General features: G+C 38.6%; 1 protein-coding gene across 1 annotated transcript in view; it reads left to right on the plus strand.

The window, feature by feature from the left end:
• The window catches only part of LOC123261523 (brain-specific homeobox protein), a 301,828-nt gene that overhangs the window by 169,189 nt on the left and 107,426 nt on the right, over nucleotides 1–25,213 (plus strand). The window lies entirely within an intron of this gene.

Consider the following 25,213-nt stretch of genomic DNA (forward strand, 5'->3'; position numbering starts at 1 on the left):
GCGAGCACATTTTGGATGGATGATTCTCGTTAAATTAATCTCCCTCGCGGTTTTTGAAATACCGTAAATTTTCGGTATTAATGCGTTTACTGTAAATTTACCGTTATAATTCTGAAATAATACGGTATTTCTGTGGTCATTTTGGCCAGTTTTTTTACTATAGTTATGCAGCATTTCTACCGTACTTTTGCTGCAAAGTTCAGAAATAATACTATAAAATTACTGTAAAACTCTAGAACTTTTACCGTAAAAAATCTATGTATTAACTATAATATAACTATAATTTTAAAATAATAAAATCGTATTTCTACGGTAAAAATACCAAAGATATACTATAATTTTGCCGCGTTTATACTGATATAATTAAAGATATAATGCTTTCTACCGTAAGATGGACGGCTGTGTTTATTACTCGGTGAGTCTTATTAGGTGACTGAGTAATTAAGTATGGATAGTGTCTCTGATAGCTCAACTGGTAGAGCCTTCGGCGCGTAACTAAATGATCTGAGTTCGAATCCCGGTCTAGACTAAAAAAAATTATTAATAATAATAACAATCGAGAAATTAGTTTATCAACCTCTTAAAAATAATTCACGATAATTTATAATATTATAAAAAAAAATTTCAAGCTATTGAATAATAGTAGTAAAGCAGCATATTTTTGGTATTTTGCCGGTAATAGAAAGTAGGGATCTTCTTTTCCGGTTTTTTGCTGCAATAATGCCGCAGATATACAGTAAATATGCGGTAAATTTACGGTTTAAATGCTGTAAATATACCGTAACTTTTCTATTGTATTGCCATAAATATTCTGAATTTATTTCGTAATTTTTTCATAATAATTCGACAAAAAAACTGGCTAAAATAACTGAAGTATTACGGTAAAAATACAGCATTTATATCGTATAAATACCGAATCTTTACGGCATTTCCAAAACCGTGAGGGCTGGATTAACTGTTCGAATCATTGCTTGTCCCGAATTGAATCGCATGAGCTAGCTATCCGTCTTTATTTACACTTTCGAAAAGAATATTATCGTCTATTATCTTCGAAAATACGTATTCGTCTTACTCAATAGCTATTTTTGATTGCCGGAACAAGCACCAAATCATTGTAATCTCCTATTTCAAATAGGAGATATATTATAAATTAAATTTATAATATTACTAGCTGTTACCCGCCCGCTCCGCTGGGCGCTTTATAGAATTGTATTTTTAGATCTAGGCTTGAAATTTAATTGGAAGATTGTTTTGATTTGCACAGATCCCAAATTCCATCAAATTGGCCTGTATCTTTTATCTACGTGATTATTCTAGCTAAAATTCATTGTAACTTTTAACGTACAATCACTATACCATTCCCGTGGCTTTCTTCCAAAAATGAATATTAATTGACACGAAGAAAAAAAATTTGAAATGAGCATTGATAGTTTTAGTTAAAGTAATTGCAGGTCTCATAAGTGAAGTTGAAATCTACGTAGCTTAAATTGCGACGAATTTCGCCGTTAATTAAAATTTCCTCCGTAACATCAATTATACATAGAAAATTATTTGTCCTTGTTTTTTACGAATTTTCTTAAAATGAGTAACCAAGTTTCTTTTCTATATCTGATGTATTTAGAAAATACAATGTGTAACAGGGTAAAATTACCCTGCATCGATAAGTCGCCAGAGATCGATAACTATTCGACTAGCACTGGTGCGCCTCGATCTTCGGGCCTAAAGAGAGAGTAGGAGAAGGTATTTTGGGGGTTATTATATAGGTGAGCCATGCGTTGCAACAGGGAGAAGTAGTGTAACCACCAGAGAGTGTGCCACAGAAATCAAGACCGATCCCCGGAGTAGTTACGAGACGACAGAAGCCAATAACATCTAGGACTCCAATCTCGAGTAGTGAGTTAGATCGTCGTATATTCAACAAGTTATCAATAATTACTCTGTGGGCTAGGAGTGGACCGCGGAATTTATACTGGGTTTACTTCTCCTCTGATTAATTATTCTCAATATAATTAATAATAATTCAATAATTATTTAATTGTAATTGTTTGATTCGTTAGTTGCCGTTGAGCGTCCCTCAAGGGGATTTATACTCGAGGACTGCTCAAGGACCTTGTGGTGTTAATTGTCGTGAGAATTATTTTATAATAATAATTTACTCGATTTATTAATGATAATTTTGAACATCTGAAAAATCGGTTAGTTGCATTTATATTATTTAATAAAATAAAAACCGAATGATAAATTCTTCGAGAAAGTTCCTTTGTCTTCTCACGGATCAGGCAAGCGTCGGTCGAATTTTACAACGCAGTTAACGTGTACACAAGGTCAAAGTTACTATGCACTAACGAATACCGGCGTCCATTTTGAGCGCGCAAATTCCTGGCGATTATTTTTACTCAATAATTTTGTTAAGAACAATTGAATTATTATTAATTAATATTATTTGTTACAAGGAAATATTTATTTAACATTATATTATTTATTGAGAATTAATTTATTGAGATTTTGGCACAATTAAGATTGATTTACCCGTGGATAATTTTTCGTTAATTTATTTTATAGTGAGATAAATTATTTATAAATTATTTATTTAATCGGAAAATTCCACGCGGTTATTTTTGTATATTGAATTTAAGTTCTGGAAAACTTATTTTAATAATTTTAAATTTCCTCATCTTGATAAAATTCCTTAGAATTTAATTAACAACGTGGATTATTAAGTCCGGGAATTTTTATTTTAGTTAAAATTAATTGATGAATTTTAATACGAATTATTTATTAATTAAGAAATAAATTACGAGTTGAATTGAAATAAATTTATACGTCGAATGTTCCGGAAAATTTATTTAATGTTGAGTATTAAACTCGTGATTGAATTGGAATAAATTTAGGCGTCGGATTTTAGTTCGAATTTTTGGGAATTAAATTATTATTCGTGAAAATTGTTTTATAATTTAAGGGCTAGCTATTGACTGAATTGTTTTAAGTAGAGAGTTAATGTAATAATTTTCTGGAAATAAATTTCGTTAATAATTTTCATAAAATTAATTAAAGTCAAATCAGTGTGTGTGTGAAGACGCGTGGGTTATGAGCGTGTGAGTGTTAACAGCGTTCCTTCGTGCATTGCGTTCTCTGTGCGAGGTGTTTCGTTGGCGAGGTAATTAAGGGGTATGCGTGTGAGCTGCAGGTAGTCTCAGTTTACGTTGCGTTCACTAGGCTTAGGCTTCTGTTAGTGGTGTGATAAAGACGATCCTCGTGCATTGCGTTCTCTGCGCGGGATCATAATACGTTAAGTTAGTGAGTCAAGTGAGGTATTGTTAAGGTTTGGGTTAGCCGCTCGTCAGGCCAGACGAACTCTGTCACACAGTGCGTTCCTTGTGCAGAGTAACTCTACTGTAAATAGATAGTAAGAACTAAATTATAGTTTTAAGTTGATTTAGTGTATGTGCGAGTGCACAACTTGTTAATTAATTTTGTTAATAAATTTTTGGATCCATTGTTAAATAAAAATTTATTTATTTCAGATCACCTTCCTCCACTCTCTCTCCCTGTAAGATAAACTCAGCTCTGGTTCCGGTTCCAGGAACCGTGATTAAAAATCCTGGTGGCGCCCTTTTGTTTATTAATTAGATTTCATCTTGTTTAGTTTATAATTTTAATTAATTTAATTTAAGGGGCCAATTGAGCGGAATAAAAACCCGTTACAAATGCTTTTAATCTGTTACATTTTCGCAATCCCGTAATAAGAGCAATTCATCGGTTCCCTGGTTAGACATACTGATTGAAAAGCAGTCTGTACATGCAAACTGTATATCTATATATACAAACAAAAGAATTGAAATTATTGAAAAGAATTCGAATTTCATCATTTTTAATTCGTTTCAATCAATATTTTTAAACAGGGTTATGCAGGGATCAGCAAAAATAAAATGTATGTAAAATTCTTAGTCCGTTGACTGAATAGCTACATGTAATGTTAAATTTTGAAAACGTTACAATGACTTTTTTGCCGCTGCCAAAGAGACAATTGTTGTAAGACAATATCACTATTAGAAAAGAAAAATATTTAAATTCGTTGACCTTGGAGGCCATCCCGGTATTTGCCTGTTTCTCTTGAGATTCTATCAAATTTTATATTTGTAGGAACTGTATTTGAAGAACATGAAATTTTTGACAATTATCACTCCCGCACTCCTATGTGGGGGAGGAATTTCGTAAGATCCTATTCGAGATAATTTCTACATTATAAATAAAAGATTCCATCAAAACTTCGAGTCCATAAAAACTGTCGATTGGAAATGAGAAATTTTCATTGTTAACGCCCTCACAATCCCTTTTAGGGTTAGAATTTGAGAAAATCCACTCTCAGCTGAAGTTGACATCGTACACGAAGATTCCTACCAAATCTAGAATCTGCAGAAGTTACAGTTTGGAAATTAAAATTTTAGAATTTAACACCCACCCCCGCAATCCCTATCGGAAGTAGAATTTTTTGGAATCCATTTTGGGATGATCTCCTCATGACAAATGAAAGATTCCTCTACCCAATTTCGAGTTTGTAGAAGTTACAGTTTGAAAATGAAAATTTTAGATTCTAACACCCACCTTCGCAATTCCTATCGGAAGTAGACTTTATTGAAATCCATTTTGAGGTGATCTCTACATGAAAAATAAAAGATTCCTACCAAATTTAGAGTTTTTAGAAGTTATATTATGGAAATTCAGATTTTTTATTGTTAACACCCACCTCCACGATCATTATTGGAATTGATTCGTTGTAAAACCCATTCTTAGATCATTTCTATATCACATATATAGAAGACTTCTACTAAATTTGGAGTTTATAGGAGCTATAGCTTGGAAATTGAAACTTTCAATTGTTAACACCCACCCCCGCAAACTCCCGTGAGGTATCTTAAAATTCGTTCGTATATTATTTCTACATCTCTTAGAGAAAATTCCTACTCAATTAGAGTCTGTAGGAGCTATAGCTTGAAAATTAAAAATTTTCATAGTTAATACCCACCCCCGCAACCCCCTGTGGGGTGAGATATCGTAAAAATCGTTTATAAATTATTTTTACATCACTTACAAAAGATTCCTACAAAATTTGGAGCCTGTAGGATCTATAGCTTGAAAATTAAAAATTTTCATTGTTAGTACCCACCCCCGCAACCCTCTCTGGGGTGAGATATCGTTATATTTGTTTATAGATTATTTCTACATCTCTTACAGAAGATGACTACCAAATTTGGAGTTGATAGGAGCTATAGTTTAAAAACGGGAATTTTTCTTTATTAACGCCTCTGCAACTCCCCTTGTGGGTGGAATTTCGTAAAATCCGTTCTTAGCTGACCTCTACTCAGCAAAAGGAATATTCTTACTAAATTTCAAGTCTCTAGATCTTATAGTTCCAGAGATATCGTGATGAGTGACTATATCGATAGAAAGTCTCCTATATAGAAGATTTCATTTTGGTATTCCAACTGTATAGTTAATCTATATTTCAATCTATAACGCTAGTAAATACTTTCGTTTCCTTAATTTCAACTTATCGCATATAGCAGATTCTAATCAAATTTGGAGCTTATAGGAGCTTTAAAAAAAATTTTTTAACTAAGAAAATTGAAAATTTTCAAAAATCGGGAAGTCATTGGTTTTACCCCTTTTTTCGAAAATCGAGTTTTCATCAGATCTCGACGTTTTGAGGTCCTAGGAAGCTGTCCTGACTATTCCCGCGAAGGTTTCACTATGTCTGTATGTATGTATGTATGTATGTATGTGTGTGTTTTTTTTTTTTTTTTTTTTTTTTTTTTTTTTATAGAGGAAGTCAAATACATTTACGTATACCAGGACGAGATGTTTGTCTTGAGTATGTCGGATTCGGAAATCAATATTATTGACAACAATACCGACTAAACATTCTCCTCTCTCTTTCCCCATAGATGTTACGGGGAAGACTGCATCGGGACCGCGTTAGCATTACTTCAATCTAGTCCGTGTTGCGTCTCACGACGGTTGCTCCTAGTTACTAGTCTCTTCCTGCGATTTTTTCCTTTAAAAGACGCTGCGCATAGGCTGCTTCCAGACCGCGGGAAACGTGCCAGTTGCCAAGCATGCATTGTAGGTGTTCAAGAGTATGTCTGGATATTCCAGGGCTACAATCTTGATCACCGCTGCCGGGATGCCATCAGGTCCAGGTGCCTTTCCTGTTTTGAATGACTTGGCCGCGTCTTGTAGTTCCTTAGTTGTGAAGGGTGTTCCTTCACTGTTTTTAGCGTAGTGTTTCTTCTCCCGCGGCGGGTGTTTGGGGAAAAGCTCCGCTACAATGCTGTCCATTAAGACAGGAGACTTCGGCGCTTCTGGTGAAGCCTTTTCAAGTCGTTTGGTGACAATTTGGTAGGCTTTGCCCCAGATGTCCTTGTCGAGATCATTACAGATCTGTTTCCACAATATCACTTTTCTTGCTTTAATGGCTCGGTTTAGCGCCTTATTGGCCTGCTTGTACTCTTTTGAATACAAGTCCTCGCTCGGGGAGCGTTTCGCGGCTCTCGTTGCGCGGCGACATAGCTTATGACATCTTTTGCGAACTTCTGCTATGTCTGTTAACCACCAGTACGCCGGCCTATGGAGACTCCTATTTTTCAGCTGCGGCATAGAGGCGTCACATGCGGCAGCAATCTCCTTCATCATATTTAGCACTGCCTTTTCTGTCTCACTGCAGGTATCCGGAGTCGGGTTGTTCTGAAGGATAGACCAGCTTCGTGCAAGTGAAGCTCGCAATGCCTCTGGATCAAGCCTTCTGGCATTCCACTTCTGCTTAGAAAGGTCGCGTTGTGAAACCGGAGTAGATGATAATCCAACGTTGAATGTCACAAACTGGTGGTCACTGCAACTGTATTCTTCGGATACAGTCCAGTCTTCGATCATGTTGGCAGTCCTTGGAGTCGCCAACGAAATGTCGAGGATGGACTCTTGGTACTCTGGTCTTCTAAAGGTCGTGGTGCTCCCGGTGTTCAGCACTATGAGGTCGAGTCTAGCCGCGACGTCAGCGACCTCGTTACCTCTGATGTCGGTGTGTGTGTGTGTGTGTGTGTGTGTGTGTGTGTGTGTGTGTGTGTGTGTGTGTGTGTGTGTGTGTGTGTGTGTGTGTAAGTAAACCTCTTATAACTTTTGAACGGTTGAACCGATTTCATTGCGGTTGGTGCCATTCGAAAGGGCTTCGCCAAACTTAGATTTCCTGTTAATTTGAACCGATTCGGACCGATAGATTTTGAGAAATTTGGAGAAATCTAAAAAAAAATAGGAAAAAAATTTTTTTCAGAAGTGGCTTTTTTGGGATAACTTTTAAACGGCTCTACCGATCGATTCTAAAAACTAATCAGCTTTCAACCCTGAAAAACCACGCTGATCGCCGCTAATCTGGTCAAAATCCGTTGATTCGTTCGAGAGATATTTCTGAGCAAGGCCTCGTGACGTTGTCAAATTATTTGGCAACGCAGGTAAGCTCAAAGATTCGGGGACTAGATTAGACAGACGAACGAGACTATTGTAAGGGGGGATAAGTGTTATGGCTCAAACAGGTCTTACGGCTGTACCTCCCCGCATGGGTCCCGCTGGTAACTGGTCGGGTTGTCATTATATTACCGATCAGGCTAACGCAGTCGTTGAATGGGTTGATACAGTTAACTAAGTACGAGGACAGATTGACATTAAATTCAACTCAATTCACATCTGTCCTATGATAACGTAAATGCTTGAGGGCAGGGTTTTTCCTTGCCAGCAAACTTGGCTGTGTATTTCCTATGTGAGGGTAGGATAGATATACGTGCGTGTATAGCTCTTTTGAGCCTAGGAAACGGCCTCTTCGGAGGTAGGCGAAAGCCTCGCCATATATTCTTCGTTCGAGAGATATCGTGAACGGAAGAAAACCGAAAAAAGTGTTTTTTCGGAGTTACTCCGGAATTTCGAGTTTGACCAATTAAAACTTAAGAATTCTTTATGAGGTTAAAAAAACTGCGTAGAATGCCGTCAACCGCGTAAAAATCGGTTCATTCATTCAAAAGTTATTGCGGTTTGAAAATTCAAAAAATAGTATTCTATGAAACTTCTATCACACTTTTGAGCTCAAAGAGAATAGAAAAGGTATCTTTTTGAGCTCGGAGAGCTCAAAAAAATACACAGATTGTATTTTTGAGCTAGAAAAGCTCAAAAAAAGCGGCCAGGTATAAACGGAATTAGCGGAAAGTTGCAGGGATGGCCTTTAGGGTCAACCGTTTTCCGAATTTTTTTTCCTATTTCTTTTTAGATTTCTCCAAATTTCTCAAAATCTATCGGTCTGAATCGGTTCAAATTAACAGGATATCTAAGTTTGGTGAAGCCCTTTCGAATGGCATCAACCGCGATAAAATCGGTTCAACCGTTCAAAAGTTATAAGAGGTTTACACACACACACACACACACACACACACACACACACACACAACACACACACACATGCACGCACGCACGCACATACATACATACATACAGCCGCACGGACACCATTGCGGGAATAGTCAGGGAAGCTTCCTGTGATCTTAGAACGTCGAGATCTGATGAAAACTCGATTTTCGCAAAACGGGGTAAAACCAATAACTTCCCGATTTTCGAAAATTTTCAATTTTTTTAGCGGGAAGTTAAAAATCTATTAAATAAACATTTTCTCGTGGACTGAATTGTGAATCTAAACCATTCTGGAATCCACCGGAAGACACACAAAAAATTTCATTAAAATCGGTCCAACCGTTTAGGAAGAGTTCAGTGACAAACACACGCACAGAAGAAATATATATATATATATATATATATATATATATATATATATATATATATATATATATATATATATATAAAAATATCTATACATTTAATAGGAGTAATACTCTTTGTCGGAGCTTAGTCGTATGAGATATTATTTAAGACTGAGCTGGTGACATCCGTCAAGAGGTTCCCCGTATAGCATAAAATTTGATTATTGACTGCTATTCGGCGAGAGGTTCCCCGTATGTAATAATATTTGATATTTGACTGACGACTGTGCTTACCTCGAGGAGCTCGCGTTTTTATACACTCGCGAAGGAGTAAAGCTCTTGATTAGCGGTGGTGACATATTCCCTCAATTTCCATACTTTTAGGCTAGTGGTGGTGACAAAATTTCTTTGGTTTCTGTTAATTTCTTAATTGTATCTTCCTTTGTATATTGAAAATTATTGACACTATTGGTCCGTCGATGGCCTTCACCTGGAGCGACGAATTGTAGTTGGTCATCCCCTAGTGACCACTAGCGTTTCTCGTGGAGAAGTGGAGCATCTAATTAGAGGTGGTGGGACATCCCTTACTAGAGGTGGTTAAACATTCCCTTTTATCTTTAGAGATTGTACCCTTCTTTTCAAGGATTCCTGGCGCCGTACATGGGGATACCTGGCGACATGGCTCGCCCAGTGGCCTTTACCTCAGAGTGAAGCCTCTTCTTTCTTCATTTTCTATTCTCTTATTTTTTTTTTTTTTTTATTTATTGATTTCTACTTGTACACATTCTCGGTTTTTACAAGGCTACCTGTGAAAAAATATTCTGATCAGGCTTGATATGAGCTGATAAGGCCATATAAAAATTTTTGATATGTTCATATCTAGCCTGTTATGATCTGATATGTCCATATTTAATTTTTTATGTCCTGATATGGCCTGATATGAAAATTGGCCATATCAGGCCTGATCAAGCCTTATCAATTTGATATGTCTATATCAGAATTGATATAGGTTGATATGCTCATGTCTAATTTTACATTATTTTTTAATAGGTCCTGATATGCCCTGATATAACCTTATAAAGTAATATATACTTTGATAAACTTGAAAAAAAAATCCCTGATCAGGGTTGATATAACTAGATATGGATTCATATAGTCTGATATACTCGTACCCTTACCAGCACATAAGTATATATGTTTTGTAATTTTAAATAAATGTTTTGCCTATTAGCTTCCAATACATTTCTTGTAAAATTACAATAGAAATTTTTAACAGTGTGTGTTTCAATGAAAATTAACTATTTTTTACAAATGTTTATTAATTAAAAATATGCAAAAGTCAAGTTCTTATTAAGGTCATATTACTTTAGACTTTGTACATCGTTCTGTATATTTTAAATATCTTATTATAAATTTTAATGTTTAAAATTATCAACATTGAAATTAAACTGTAAATTTTCATATTTTAATTTTTTTAAGACTATCAATTTTGACGATGTGCAATTGTTTTTGTTAACTTATAAATTCTCAATTTTAGCATTTTCTAACAAATATTCGTGAAACAATAAATATTTACTGCTCAAAATTCTATTACTTAATAATTAATATCTAGTAACGAACGATTATTATTTAATATATATCCGTTAAGGACGTAGATTATAAACATTACTTCTCAAATTGGCTATGGTTTTGAGTCAAGATGTATCATAAGTACTACTTATTTTAAGCCGGGCTACCCAGTCTTGGCTCAAGTTTGGCTTTACCATTGAATGGCCAAGGCTAGGTCGCCCAATTCCGGCTCAAGTCTGGGTTGCCACTGAATGGCCAAGGCTAAGTTGTCTAATCCTGGCCCACGTCTGGATTGCCATTAAACGGCCAAGGCTAGGCTTCCCAGTCCAGGGCCTACGCTCGGGGAATCATTGGGTCAGTGAAGACTAGGTTGCCTAGTTCTGGTCCAAGTCTAGGTTACCATTGAATGGCTAAGACTGGGAAACCCAGTCCTGACCCAAGCTCTAATAATCATTGGGTTAGCCAAGATTGAATACCCAGTCTTGATTCGAGTATGGCCCCATCTTTCAACTCTGGCAGTTCCTGTAAAGTGAATAACATTAAAAAGAAGAAAAATTGGTAAAACGGTTGACCCTACAGACCATCCTTGCAACTTCCCGCAACTATTTAATGCAAAGCACTCCAAATTTCACTCACTACGACGTAGATTAAAGAATTAAAAAAGTATTAAAAAATCACTTTTTTTTCATTTTTTTCAAAATTAAATATCCCACAAATCAATTGACCGATTTCACCACTTTGATGGTGTTCGACGCAGTTTTTAAAGCTCAAAATCATTTTTCACTCGCTAAGCGATCCCAGAAAAAATTTTGATGTCATATACAAATATTAGGAAAACGGTTGACCGTTAAGGTCATCCCTGCAACTTCCTGCTAATTTCATACCTAGGCGCTTAAAATCGCACTTAAGATGTTTTTGAGCTCTTCGAGCTTAAAATTCAATCTAGGTGTTATTTTTAGCTCGAAGAGCTTAAAGAGATAGCTTTTCTATGCTTTTGAGCTCTTCGACCGCAAAAGTCTGATAAAAGTTTCATGGAACACTATTTTTTGAATTTTCAAAACACAATAACTTTTGAATGAATGAACCGATTTTCACGTGGTTGACGGCATTCGACGCAGTTTTTGAAGCCGCATAAAAAATTCTTAAGTTTCAATTAATTGAACAAGAAATTTTAGAATAATTTCGAATAAACAATTTTTTCGGTTTTCTTTCTTGCATGATAACTCACGAACGAATCAACCGATTTTGACTGGACTGACGGCAAAAATGATTTTTTCGAAATTTTTCGACAACAATTTCTCTTGAATGAATGAATTGATCTTGATGAAGCGTGAAAATCGTTTTATTCATTCGAAATTAAGGTAGTACTACCGTTACCACAAGAGTCAAATCCCAAAACCTAATCTTATTCGAGTAACGTAGTAGATTTCCCTATACTAAATCACGTTGGAGAAAGAGAGACAGAGATAAATTTTGAATGCTTTTTATTAATAAATATTATCATATGCTTGGAAACCATACTGATTGTTATTAAATATGTTCTAGATGTTATTTTCTCTCGTTGTCTTAATTTTTATAAGAATCTGAACGTCCAGTTTTGTGAAATAAAATAGTCTTTGATTTCCCATAAGGATCGATGGTAAAGGCAAAAATATGTAAATATTAATATTTTTTTTTCAGGACTCGCTAAGCTTCCAAAAATTTTACTGCTTAATTATGATATTAAATTATAGAATAGAGTATAGTGTAAGTCGTAGCTCATACGCTCTTAGTTTTCTTATTAGATTTGTGTATAATCATATTTTGGGTTTATTAGCATTTCTTAATTGTTAAAAAATACAAATTTTTATCAACATCTCAACATATAAAGCTCTGAATTGTTTGTTGATTCCAGATAGTGGTCTCCAAGTAAAGATTGTTGACTTGATCTAACCTTAATTTTTTTTTTCTTTCTATGGGTTACTATGGTCGGCGCGGTCTGAGTTTGGTTGCCAGTGAACATTGACGTGACATCTATGTGTGCCGTGAGTTAACATACTTTACTCTGTTTTATCATTGCAGTGTATCTGTTATTGTTATTGTTTACATTTAATCTCGGTTACTGTAATGTCACTCTCTAATACAACCGTAGGGGCAACGGAAGCTCGGGCTCTCATTTGCAATCTATGTAACGCATCTATCTCTACCAAACCGATAGCCTGTATCCAATGTGGCCTAAACTATCACCCTAGTTGTGCCATGATAACGGGCTCAACGTCAGCTGGTGCGATTAATAAATGCTGCTTCATCATCAAACCGCCTACTCAACACCCAATGAGTTCATTCAAAGAAATCATGATTGATGAACTAAGGAAGGACTTCAAGGATATGCTTGCATCAACGTTGAATGAGTCGGTTAATTAATAAGACAAGCCTGAATTTAGTGATCACGGATAGCATAAAAACTCTTAAAGGGCTCTTGAACAAACGCTTGGACTCGATCCATGACACATTTAACACTTCTATCGATGATATCTCCAAAAAACTTAGCTCATTTGAAGCTTAACTTATTAAACTATCTGCTGATCATGCCGATACTGTTATTAGGTGTGATGCTCTTGAATCTAATTACGGTAACCTGGGCTGCTTGTCCAGTAATCAGTCAACTAATGCTTCTATTCAAGACAATCTTATTGATGAGATTGTGGATCGAGCCAAGCACAGGAAAAATGCTATTATCTACGGACTTGATGCTGACAGTGTTAACGGTGAGTCTCACAATCTATCCCATATCAAATCTGGTATCAGTTCTTTGAGCATAGAGGCTACCAATATACAGAAATGTAAGAGAATTAGGACATTTCAGAATCTCTAGCAAATCCTCGCCCTCTAAAGATTATTATGTCCTCTGAATCTGCTGTTGATTTTTTTTGAGATTTTTCAAAATTTCTCAAAATCTATCGGTCCGAATAGATTCAAATTCACAGGAAATCTAAGTTTGAGGGAACTCTTTAAAACGCCGTTTAGTAGATTCTGATCGGTTTAGTCGTTCAAAAGTTATAAGCGAGTCACATAGTCACACACACACACACACACACATACACACGCGCGCGCGCGCACGCATACACATACATACAGACATAGTGACAACATCGCGGGGGTAGTCAAGGAAGCTTCCTATGACCTTAAAACGTCGAGATCTGATGAAAACTCGATTTTTGCAAAACGGGGTGAAAACAATAACTTCCCGATTTTCTTAGCGGGAAGTTAAAAATATAAGAATAGTCACAAGGAACGGCATCTCCAAAATAGTGGAGACACGCAAGCGGCTTTGAATATCTTCTACCAAAATGTTAGGGGAATTAACACTAAGTTTGAGACTATCATTAACACTATCTCACTACTCAATGCTGAAGTTATCGCTCTAACTGAAGCTTGACTCTCTCCAGACAAGTTCTCTTCAGAATTTATGGACCTTTATCACTTTAATGTTTTTTGTGGGGATAGACGTTCATCATCTAAGGGTAGAGGAGGAGGAGTTCTTGTTGTGGTTGACACTAATCTCACAACTGTTCATATGAATATTGATTATTTCACTGATAAATATGAAGAGGTAGACGCCGTCTGCGTCAAGATCACGACGTCCACTTCCTCTTCACTCTTTTTGTTAGTAATCTACATAGCTCCGGACATCAGGATGCACTCATTTGAGGATTTCTTCGACGACCTGGAGGTGTTTGTACAAGTTCATCGTCAGCTAATAGTGATTGGTGATTTTAATTCCCCGTGTTTTGTGAATCGGTATGTGATATCTGTTTGTGATTTTAAATCCAATATTCTGCGTTCATGGCAAGAGCACTTTGAACTCAATCAGTTTAATTATATTTATAACTCTCATAATAAATGTCTTGATCTAGTTTTTTCTAATTTGGATTGCTCTGTGGAGGGATAGTCCTGGTCACTGGTTGGAGTGGATCCTCTTCTTGTCAAGTACCATAAAGCAGCGAAAATTATTCGCTCCTATCCTGCTCATCATGAGCTAAATCTCAAATCTATTGACAGTGATAAGTTAGTTTTAGAATTACTCTCTGTTGACTGGGATTCCGTCCTCCATTCGAACAATCCAAACACAAGCTTTAATTCTTTTTATAATGTATTAAGCTCTATCTTTAAGTCATCTGTACCTGTTAATTAAAAAGCAAACCAGTGCAAGTAAAAGGCAATTTCCGCCGTGGTATAGTCATAGTATTAAGGCTGATTTAAGGATAAAAGAAGCATATCGACGTAAATTTAAGACAACTGGTTCTCAATTCCACTACCAGAAGTTTTCTCAGCTTAGATCTATTTTAAAATTACGTATTGCGAAGTCTCGGATTGATTACATTGAAGCTGTGGAAAAGAACTTTACCAAACAGCCCTCTGCCTTCTGGTCTTTTCTCAAGAAATTAAAAAGTGACAACTCTGCTCAATCATTCACAATAAACGGATTAGTGACTTCTGATGCTGAGAAGATTGCTGATGGCTTTGCTAATTACTTTTGCTCTGTATTTGTACCGCAGTATGGGTATCCTAGTGATCAATTACAAATGTTGGAGGGATTGGGCTCTGTTAACCCTCCTGATGCCGATGATATCCTGTCATCTATACTTAAACTCCCGGACAAATGGTCTGCAGGTGTGGATAGAATTCCATGCTCTCTGGTTAGATCACATGCTTGTCTATTTTCTGAACCACTAACACTTATCTTTACTGACTGCATAAGGCATGGTATTTATCCAGATTGCTGGAAGACCTCAAAAATACTGCCTATCTTAAAGTCTGGGGATCCATCTTTGATTGATAATTACAGACCCATTCCAATTTTGTGTGCCTTCTCAAAAGTCTTCGATATTTATTTATATGGAAAAATATTTGCTTATTTTCAACCTACTTTATCTCCATTTCAGCATGGTTTTGTCCCCTGCAGATCAACTGTATCCAATCTCTTATGCTTCACTAAATATGTACACAGTTCGTTTGCAGAGCACCTGCAGGTGGACACACTTTACACTGATTTCTTGAAGGCCTTCGATAAAGTTAATATATGTAAGCTGGTCAAAGCATTGAGTGACCTGGGCATTCCACTGGACTTGGTTGTGTTGCTATCTTCTTACCTATCTAATAGGCAGAATAAAGTAATGTTCGAGGGCAAGTACTCTAAAGTATTTAAGTCGACATCAGGTGTTCCACTGGGATCCAATCTTGGTCCACTATTGTTTATCATATTTATAAATAATGTTCTGTCTAACCTAAGTAACAGTAATCTTAAATGCGAAATTGATGCGTTTGCTTCAAAGATTTATTGATTGTTTTGTTGATCTCTGTAATCAGTATGATCTCATCTTAAACTCCAGTAAATGTAAGATAATGTCATACTATAAAAATAAATCGCCGATAATCTTTGATTATATAATTGACAACACTCGGGTCACTAGGGTGTCTACCCATTGTGACCTGGGTATTGTCTTTGATAACAAATTAAACTTTCAGCCGCACATTAGCAAGGTTGTTACAGCGTCATGGAAAATGCTAGGCTTTGTAACCGGATCAAGTCGTAACTTAGTAACAGTTAAAGCCATTAAATCTATTTACTTTTCCCTGGTTAGGTCGCGTCTTGAATATGCTGCAATTGTATGATCTCCAATCTATGAAGTCTACAGTAACAAAATTGACAAAGTCCAACATAAATTCCTCAAGTCCTGTCCTGGAAACTGGATCGCGTTTATTCTAAACCGGGCATGGACAGGAACGAGCTTTGCTGTAGATTCTATAAGACAAAATTAAAAGATCGTAGACTCTGTGCAAGCGCCATCTTCCTGACGCGGCTGGTACAGGGGAAAGTAGATTGTGCACGACTGGCAGACTCTATTACTTTTAGAGCCCCTGGAGGGATAGTACTGGAGGGATAGTACTCCCTTCCAGCTTCCACTCGCTGGCACCAACTTTGCTACTTCTGCTCCCATATACCGGCTAATAAGTGCCTTCAATACTTTCTATAAGATAGATAACAGCCTGGACGTTCACAAGATAAATAATTCGGAGTGTTTCTCAAAACTTTGTTTGTCAAATATTGTATAAACTGGAGCATAGTATCTTTATTTCTAAGTTAGTTAGAGACTTATCATAATATTACTTTTAAGCCAATCATATTGTATCAAATTATGTGTAATATGGAACCCGCTTAATGGTTTTACTGTAGGGTTCATTAAACTGATAAATAAATAAATATTATAAAGTACCAATATGCCAAATTTCATTAAATTCTGAACGTCAATTCTAAAACCGGTAGTACTACCTTAATTGCAGTTTGAAAATTTTAAGAATAGTGTTTTATCGAACTCCTGTTAAACTTTTGAGCTCAAAGAGCTCAAGATGGCACACAAATCGTATTTTTGAGCTCAAAAACGTCATAAGTACAATTTTAAGCGCTCAGGTATGAAATTAGCGGGAAGTGGCAGGGATGGCTTCAGGGTCAACCGTTTTCCTAATTTTTTTGGGTACACTGTTTTGTCTTTCTCCTCTCCCCCCCCCCTACCCCTCTATATAATTAAGTAATTTGATTTTCATAATATCGATACTAAAAGATAAAAAGGCCATTCAGCAGCCGAAATGGAAGTTGATTTCATAATGAATAATAAAAATACTACTAGGGTTGTATACGAAAAAAAAAATAAATTTCTGTTTGATTAAACAACAAAGACGTCAAAACGAATGGAAAAATAAAATTTCATTAAATCTGTCTGAGAAAGCAGGTGATTTTTGGCCTAGACTGATAATAAGGTACCCAAATTAAAGCTTATTTAATAAACTTTCAGATGCCATTTATAGAATTTTGATAAGATATCGCGTTCAATCGTAATTGCACGAAAATACGGTGAAAGTGAAAATTTTTGCGATTTTTGAAAATTTTTGAATTGCTATTATTCCTAAACTATTTAATTTGGAGAAATAAATAAGTACACAAATTGAAGCTTATTAAATAAGCTTTCAAATGCAATTTACAGAAATCTGATAGGATATCGCGTTGCATTGTTATTGCACGGAAATAAGGTAAAAGTGAAAATTTTTTGCGATTTTTGAAAATTTTTGAATTGCTTTCATTTCTAAACTAATCGACAGATTTGACTCATCTTAGAACTTAACCTCAGAAATCGTCCTAAGAATAAGTATGTTACGTTTTATTGAGATCCGTATAGAATTACGGAAGTTAGAGAAGAGATAATGGCGATTATATCGTATATATATATATATATATATATATATATATACGATAGATATATATCGATATATATATATATACGATAGATTTATATGAAATCTACTAAAAACGAATGATCAAAATAGCGAAGAATTACAACAGACAAATTCAATATAGGAAGAGGATAAAAAATAATGAATAAAAAAAGCCTGCAGGCTATTGATTCTTGCTTCCCTTTTTTCCTTCTTTCCGGACTCAACCAACCAGACAGGTTCTAAATTGTCACCATCACTCATCAAATTTAACTTCAAAACTAAGCAAAATTGTATTTGTAACTTTAGAAATCATTTTATTACTTCATGTGCAATGAAATTTCATGCTGCAATGACAGTTCAGTCTATCGGAATACGACGACACGATGCACGTAATATATACTGATGTGTTTACAATTCTCGTAATTGTTCGATTTACCATGAAATCTACTTTCATTTCGGTTGCCGAATGGTTTTTTTTAATATCACAGAGAATAGTTTGGTATCATGACGCGCAATGCAGGAATTTTACCTTTCTGTCCTTGTAGTGCGATATACTATTGTTTCATTATTTACACAAATTGTATGTATTGATACATGACGAATACACATTTTTTTCTCACCTTCGGGTGGAAAACGTCAACTTTCGTTCCCCCGACTAGAAATTTCGTGAGGCATTGCCGGACAATCAATTTGGGGCAAGTTTGGCTTTCCGAACTTTGGCAAGCCTAATTCAAGCCTTATTAATTCCACTATAAGCAAGCCAAAGTTCGGCACTATCATAGTTTTTCCAAGCTACGCCCAAATTCGGCAAACCGAACTTTGGCAAATCTTCGGTAACTGTGATTTCATGCAAGTAAGGCATACCAATAGTATGTCAAACTTCGAACTGCCGTAGGTTTTCCAAGCTATGCCGAAGTTTATCAAACCAAACTTCGGCAAACCTTCGGTAACCGTGAGTTCATGCAAGTCAGGTACACCAATAGTTTGTCAAACCTCGTTTTGCCGTAGGTTTTCCAAGCTACACCCAAATTCGGTAAAGCAAACTTCGGCAAGTCTTCGGTAACTGTGATTTCAAGCAAGTCAGGCATACCAATAGTATGTCAAACTTCGAACTGCCGTAGGTTTTCCAAGCTATGCCCAAGTTTGGCAAACCAAACTTCGGTAAATCTTCGGTAACCGGGACTTCATGCAAGTCAGGCACACTTATAGTATGTCAAAATCCTGACTAGAAATTGTAGTGAGAAATGCCGAAGAATTAGTGAGAGCCAAGTTTGGCTTCCCTAACTTAGGCTTGCCTAGGTTGCACTTCATAAAAACCAAGGTAGGCAGAACGAAAATTGGCATGCCGAAAATATTCCAAATTTGATTGTGATCCTGAAACTGTGTGGCATTGCCGAAATCCGGCATATTATAGAAATGCCGGAATGATTTGTAATAACGGTAACCATAAATAATTGCTTAAATTTGGCTTGCCAAACTTGGACGTAACTAGGAAAGTCTCATGGATTTCTTAAGTCTGATATATCATGGGAATGCCGAACTGGTTTCAAGTAACAATAACCTGAGTTTTGCCAGTTTGGAGTGAACTTGGCTTTCCGAACTTAGGCTAGCCCAATTCGAATCTTATTTGTTTTAAATTAGGCAAGCCGAACATTGGTCGTGCTTATAAGTATCTTGAGGCAGAGGTCGCTCATCATCGGCGTAGCGTTGCGGTATGGTATAGGACTCTCGTCCATCAGGTACGGTGTTCGAGTCTCGCGTTCATGTACGATTTTTAATAATTAATAATTACTAATTATAATTACTATTAAGGCGAGTGTGAAGTAAAGTTAAGTGTTATGTGTGACTAGTGTGACTAATCTAACTCCTACATCACCTCCTTCCCCCTTGACTTATCAAATTTACGAGTCAAAAAAAAACTTCTTCACATTAAAAAACGCTCCAAAAAAATTAAAAAAAAAAATTAGGAAAACGGTTGATCCTGAAGGCCATCCCTGCAACTTCCCGCGAACTCTATACCTAAACGCTTGAAATTGCGCTTATGACGTTTCTTCTAGCTCATAAATACAATATGAGTGTTATTTTGAGCTCTCCGAGCTCAAAAAATAGCTTTTGTATGCTTTTGAGCTCTTCGAACTTAAAAATTTGATAGAAGTTTGATAAAACACTATTTTTTGAATTTTCAAATCACAATAACTTTTGAATGAATGAACCGATTTTCACGCGCTGGGTAGCATTCGACGCAGTTTTTTAAGCTTCACAAAAATCTTTAAGTTTGAATTAATAGAACGGAAAATTTCGGAGTAATTCCGAAAAAATACTTTTTTCGGTTTTCTTTCGTTCACGCTATCTCTCGAACGAATCAACCGATTTTGACCAGATTAGTGGTGATCGACGTGGTTTTTTAAGCTCAAGGGCGAATTAGTTTTTGGAATTGACCGATGAAGCCGTTTGAAAGTTATTCCAAAAAAACCACTTTAAAAAAAAATTTTTTCCCGATTTTTTTTTGAGATTTCTCAAAATTTCTCAAAATCTATCGGTCCGAATCGATTCAAATTTATAGGAAATCTAAGTTTGATGGAACTCTTTATAACGCCGTTTGGTAGATTCCGATCGGTTCAATCGTTCAAAAGTTATAAGCGACTCACATACTCACACACACACACGCACACACACACACACACACACACACACACACACACACACACACACACACGCACACGCACACACACACGGAGGGTAGCGTTGTTCGCGTCCGTAGGTTCTGCTTTTACACCCTACACGTGCTCTCTGAGTAGTGCCAAATGAACAACACCAAACAAAGATATGGAAATGTCAGAAGATTTTCAAACATCGTTTACAGTAAAGAGGATGGATACCTCAGTGCCGGCGAGGGAAGGCGTGCAAACGGGCCTAAACTCGTCGTTATCAAGCGACCGTTTGAACAGTGGAGTAGACCCCATGGCTCTGCTGTCTAGCAATGCTAGCAAGGTTACAGGGAGTACGAAATCAGCCCAGATGGCAGAGAACGGACAGCTGAGCAACATTCCTTCAAAAAGTGGAGGACCTTTTGCTCCTGCCACTAATCAAACCCACCGAGGAAGAATGAACTCTCTACCGACCGTCACCGGCCAACAGTCACCAATGGAGAGGCTCGGCAACAAGATTGATGAGTTAGCCGACTTCATAAAAGACAAAAAGAATCTCCACCATGAGATCAGAAAATTGGTTTCGTCTATTAGTATGGCATATAGGCTGGCCAACAAATCACCAACGAAGTCGGCGTCAACGACTCAAACATCTCCGAGTCTGAACAAAAAATCACAGTCACCTCTGACCACTCCTAAGAAATTACCACAGCAAGGAGATGGCAACAAGAAGAGGCCGCTGTCCACACCCAGCCCTTCCTCAGATATTGACAAGCCAGAACAGAAAAAGACAGCCCGGGATGATACCGGGACCAAAGTGACTCGGCAAAACAAGAAAAAGAAAGAACAGGAGCCAGTGACTCAAGCTGCTACAGCCCAAGACCAGCCAAACAGAGGTGGCTTCAAGAAACCAAGGAGGAAGAAGACAAGAACTAAAGCTGTCCTAGTCCAACCAGCTGAAGGGCGAACATACGCCGATCTCCTGAAGGAAATCAAGGCCAAGGTAAGCCCTGTCGAAACGGGCGTAGACATAAGGTCTATTAAAAAGACGAAACACGGAGGCGTTCTCCTTGAAATGGCTCAAAAGACCGAAGACAGCAAGGCATTCACCGATGCAGTAAGGGCAGCCACTGCAAACCGGCACAGTCAAGACGCTAACACCAACAACAACGATCGAGATCCTCGACTTAGATGAAATCTCTACCGAGAGCGAAGTCCGTGAAGCACTCAAACGTGAATTCACTGACAACCTGGAGGTCAAACGGGTAAATTTGACAAAACCCACACCACGAGGTAATCGGGCAGCCTTCTGCGAACTAGACGAGCCCAGTGCGATAAAGGCCCTTGACAAGGCCCGTATACGGATTGGTTTGGTGAACTGTCGTATACGCCCAGTAGTAAAAGTAACACGTTGTTTTAAATGTCTTGGTTATGGACACCAAACACGTCAGTGTGCGGGACCAGACAGAAGCAGGTGCTGCTACAAATGTGGCGGAGAGAACCACAAGGCCGTAAACTGCACGGAGAAGTTAAAATGCTTCCTTTGTGCTTCGTACAAAGATGCCCAGGATAGTCTATGCCATACTTCTGGCACTGGAGCGTGTAAGGCATTCCGCAAAGCACTATCAGAAGCCACGAATGGTCAGAAATGACACGCATAGTACAAGGCAACCTGAATAGGTGCGCCTTGGCGCAAAACCTGCTGCGCCAGCGTGTTTTCGAAGTAAAATTGACGTCTGCTTTATCTGCGAGCAATATCTAAACATCGAAGGTAAAACATGGTTCGCAAACGAAACGGGCACGGCAGCAATTCGGATTGTGAACACAAAGAACGTTACCGTCAACAACAGCGGAAGTGGAGCAGGTCTTGTCTGGATTCAAACCCCCACAACCTACTTCATGAGCGTCTATCTCTCACCTAACGAAGGGATTAGTGTGTTCCGACAGAAACTCGCAAATATAGAAGATGCGGTCACTAAGTTCGACGGCGAAGTTATCGTAGCCGGAGACTTCAACGCTAAATCGGCTGAGTGGGGCGCTGCTTTCTCCGACACCAGAGGAAACGAGGTCGCTGACGTCGTGGCTAGACTCGACCTTATAGTGCTGAACACCGGGAGCACCACGACCTTTAGAAGACCAGGGTATCAAGAATCCATCCTCGACATCTCATTGGCGACTCCAAGGACTGCCAACATGATTGAAGACTGGACAGTATCCGAAGAATACAGTGGCAGTGATCACCAGTTTGTGACATTCAGCGTTGGATTGGCATTTGCTCCGGTTTCACAACGCGACGTTTCTAAGCGGAAGTGGAATGCCAAAAGGCTTGATCCAGAGGCACTGCAAGCTTCACTCGCACGAAACTGGTCTATCCTCCAGAACAACCCGACACCGGATACTTGCAGCGAGACGGAAAAGGCAGTGCTAAAAACGATGAAGGAAATTACTGCTGCATGTAACGTCTCTATGCCGCGGCTGAAAAACCAGAGCTTCCACAGGCCGGCGTACTGGTGGTCAGCAGACATAGCAGAACTTCGCAAAATATGCCATCAGCTACGTCGCCGAGCAACGAGAGCTACGAAACGCTCCCCAAGCCAGGACTTGTATTCAAAAGAGTACAAGCAGACCAAAAAGACGCTAAACCGAGCTATTAAAGCAAGTAAAGCGAAACTGTGGAAAGAGATCTGCAACGATCTCGACAATGACCTCTGGGGTAAAGCCTACCAAATTGTCGACAAACGACTTGGAAAGGCTTCACCAGAGGCGCCGAAGTCTCCTGCCTTGATGGAGAGCATTGTAACGGAGCTTTTCCCCAAACACCCACCGCGGGAGAAGAAACACTACACTAAGAACAGCGAAGTAACACCCTTCACAACTAAGGAATTACAAGACGCGGCCAAATCACTCAAAACAGGAAAGGCACCTGGACCTGATGGCATCCCGGCATCGGTGATCAAAACTGTAGCCCTGGAATACCCAAACATACTCCTGAACACCTACAACGCATGCTTGGCAACTGGCACGTTTCCCGTGGTCTAGAAACGGCAGAGATTGGTTCTCTTAGACAAAGGTAAGGGATCCCCCATAACACCTTCGTCGTTTAGACCACTCTGTATGCTGGACATTGCTGGAAAACTGCTCGAGAAGCTCATACACGGGAGACTTCGCAACGACATAGACCGTGCTGGAGGTTTTGCCGCAAACCAACACGGCTTCCGGAAAGGACGTTCAACAGTCGGCGCGATCCAGAAAGTCGTAGCGACAGCGAGAGAAGCATGGACTGGTAGCCTCAAAGCCCGCAAGGTGTGTCTTGTCCTCACGCTAGACATTAAAAACGCCTTTAACAGCGCAAATTGGAGAGATATTTTGGACGCCCTGGAGCACAGATTTGACGTGGAGCCGGAGAATCTGGCACTAGTCGACAACTACCTTGACGAGAGAAAGCTGATAGCAGAAACCACGGAAGGTCCACAAGAATACGCCATAACGGCTGGCGTGCCGCAAGGCTCAATAATGGGGCCCGATCTATGGAACGCGGGCTACGACGAGCTTCTGGAAATCCCGTTGCCAAAGCAAGTGGAGCTAACGGGCTTTGCAGACGACGTCGCGGCCACGATAATAATAGACAGCGTAGAGGAGGCCGAACTACTCGTTCGGGAAACCATTGATGCTGTCGAGACTTGGCTCGATAAACACCACCTGAAACTCGCAAAACACAAAACCGAGATGGTCGTTCTGACTCGCCAAAAATGGTTCCCAAAACCATTTGCTGTGGACATGGGAGGAATAACGCTAACGTCAACAAGGGCCCTGCGCTATCTGGGGGTAATGATAGACGAGAAACTATCTTTCCGCGAACATCTCGATAGTGCATGCCAGAAAGCTAGCAAGACGGTGTCTAGCCTAGCAAGAATTATGACGAATACTATGGGACCAAGAACCAAAAAGAGGAGAGTCCTTCTGGAAGCAGTCCATTCAGTACTGCTTTATGGAGCGGAAATATGGGCAGATATATTAAAGCAGAAAACCTATCGGCGGAAAATGGCAGCAGTGCAGCGGCGAGGCGTTCTCAGAGTTGCCTGCGCCTACCGCACGGTTTCCGAAGCGGCTGTATTGGTCATTGCGGGAGCTGCGCCTATCGACCTATTAGCGTTCGAGAGAGCAAGACTCTACGACGCTAAAATCGGTGGCGAAAACATGAAGGAGGCAAGAACGAGGATAAAAATGGAAACGCAGCAAGAGTGGCAGGACCGATGGACGTCGGGAGAGACAGGCAGATGGACAGCGCGACTGATCCCAAACATCAACGTCTGGCTTTCTCGAAAGCACGGGGACACGGACTTCTTTCTAACCCAGGTACTGACGGGACATGGGCAGTTCAATGCCTATCTATCCAAGATGGGTTTGCACAGCACACCAACGTGCAAATACTGTCCAGACAAAATTGACAACGCCGAGCACACGTTTTTCGAGTGTGATCGATGGAAGGACGATAGAATCTGCACCGTAGAAACAATAGGCACCGCGCTCTCCCCTGAGAGCTTGGTAACCTGAATGATCAAAAAAGAAGAAAACTGGACAGCTGTAGTAGCCTACGCGCAGCGTCTCTTGAAAGAAAAAATCGCAGAAAGGGATTAGAAACCAGTAATAACAAGAAGTAGGTGTCGTGAGGCACAACATGGACTGGATTGAAGTAATGCTAACGCGGTCCTGATCCAGTCTTCCCTGTAATATCTATAGGGAAACGAGAGAGGAGGATGTTTAGTCGGTATTGTTGCAAAATAATATTGTCTTCTGAGTCCGACATACCCAGACACACACACACACACACATACATTCACACATACATACATACATACATACATACATACATACATACATACATATAGACAGTGACAACCTCGCGGGGATAGTCAGGGAAGCTTCCTGTGACCTTCAAACGTCGAGATCTGA

The sequence above is a fragment of the Cotesia glomerata genome, linkage group LG3 (assembly GCF_020080835.1).
Source record: "Cotesia glomerata isolate CgM1 linkage group LG3, MPM_Cglom_v2.3, whole genome shotgun sequence".
In the NCBI taxonomy this organism is placed as follows: domain Eukaryota; kingdom Metazoa; phylum Arthropoda; class Insecta; order Hymenoptera; family Braconidae; genus Cotesia; species Cotesia glomerata.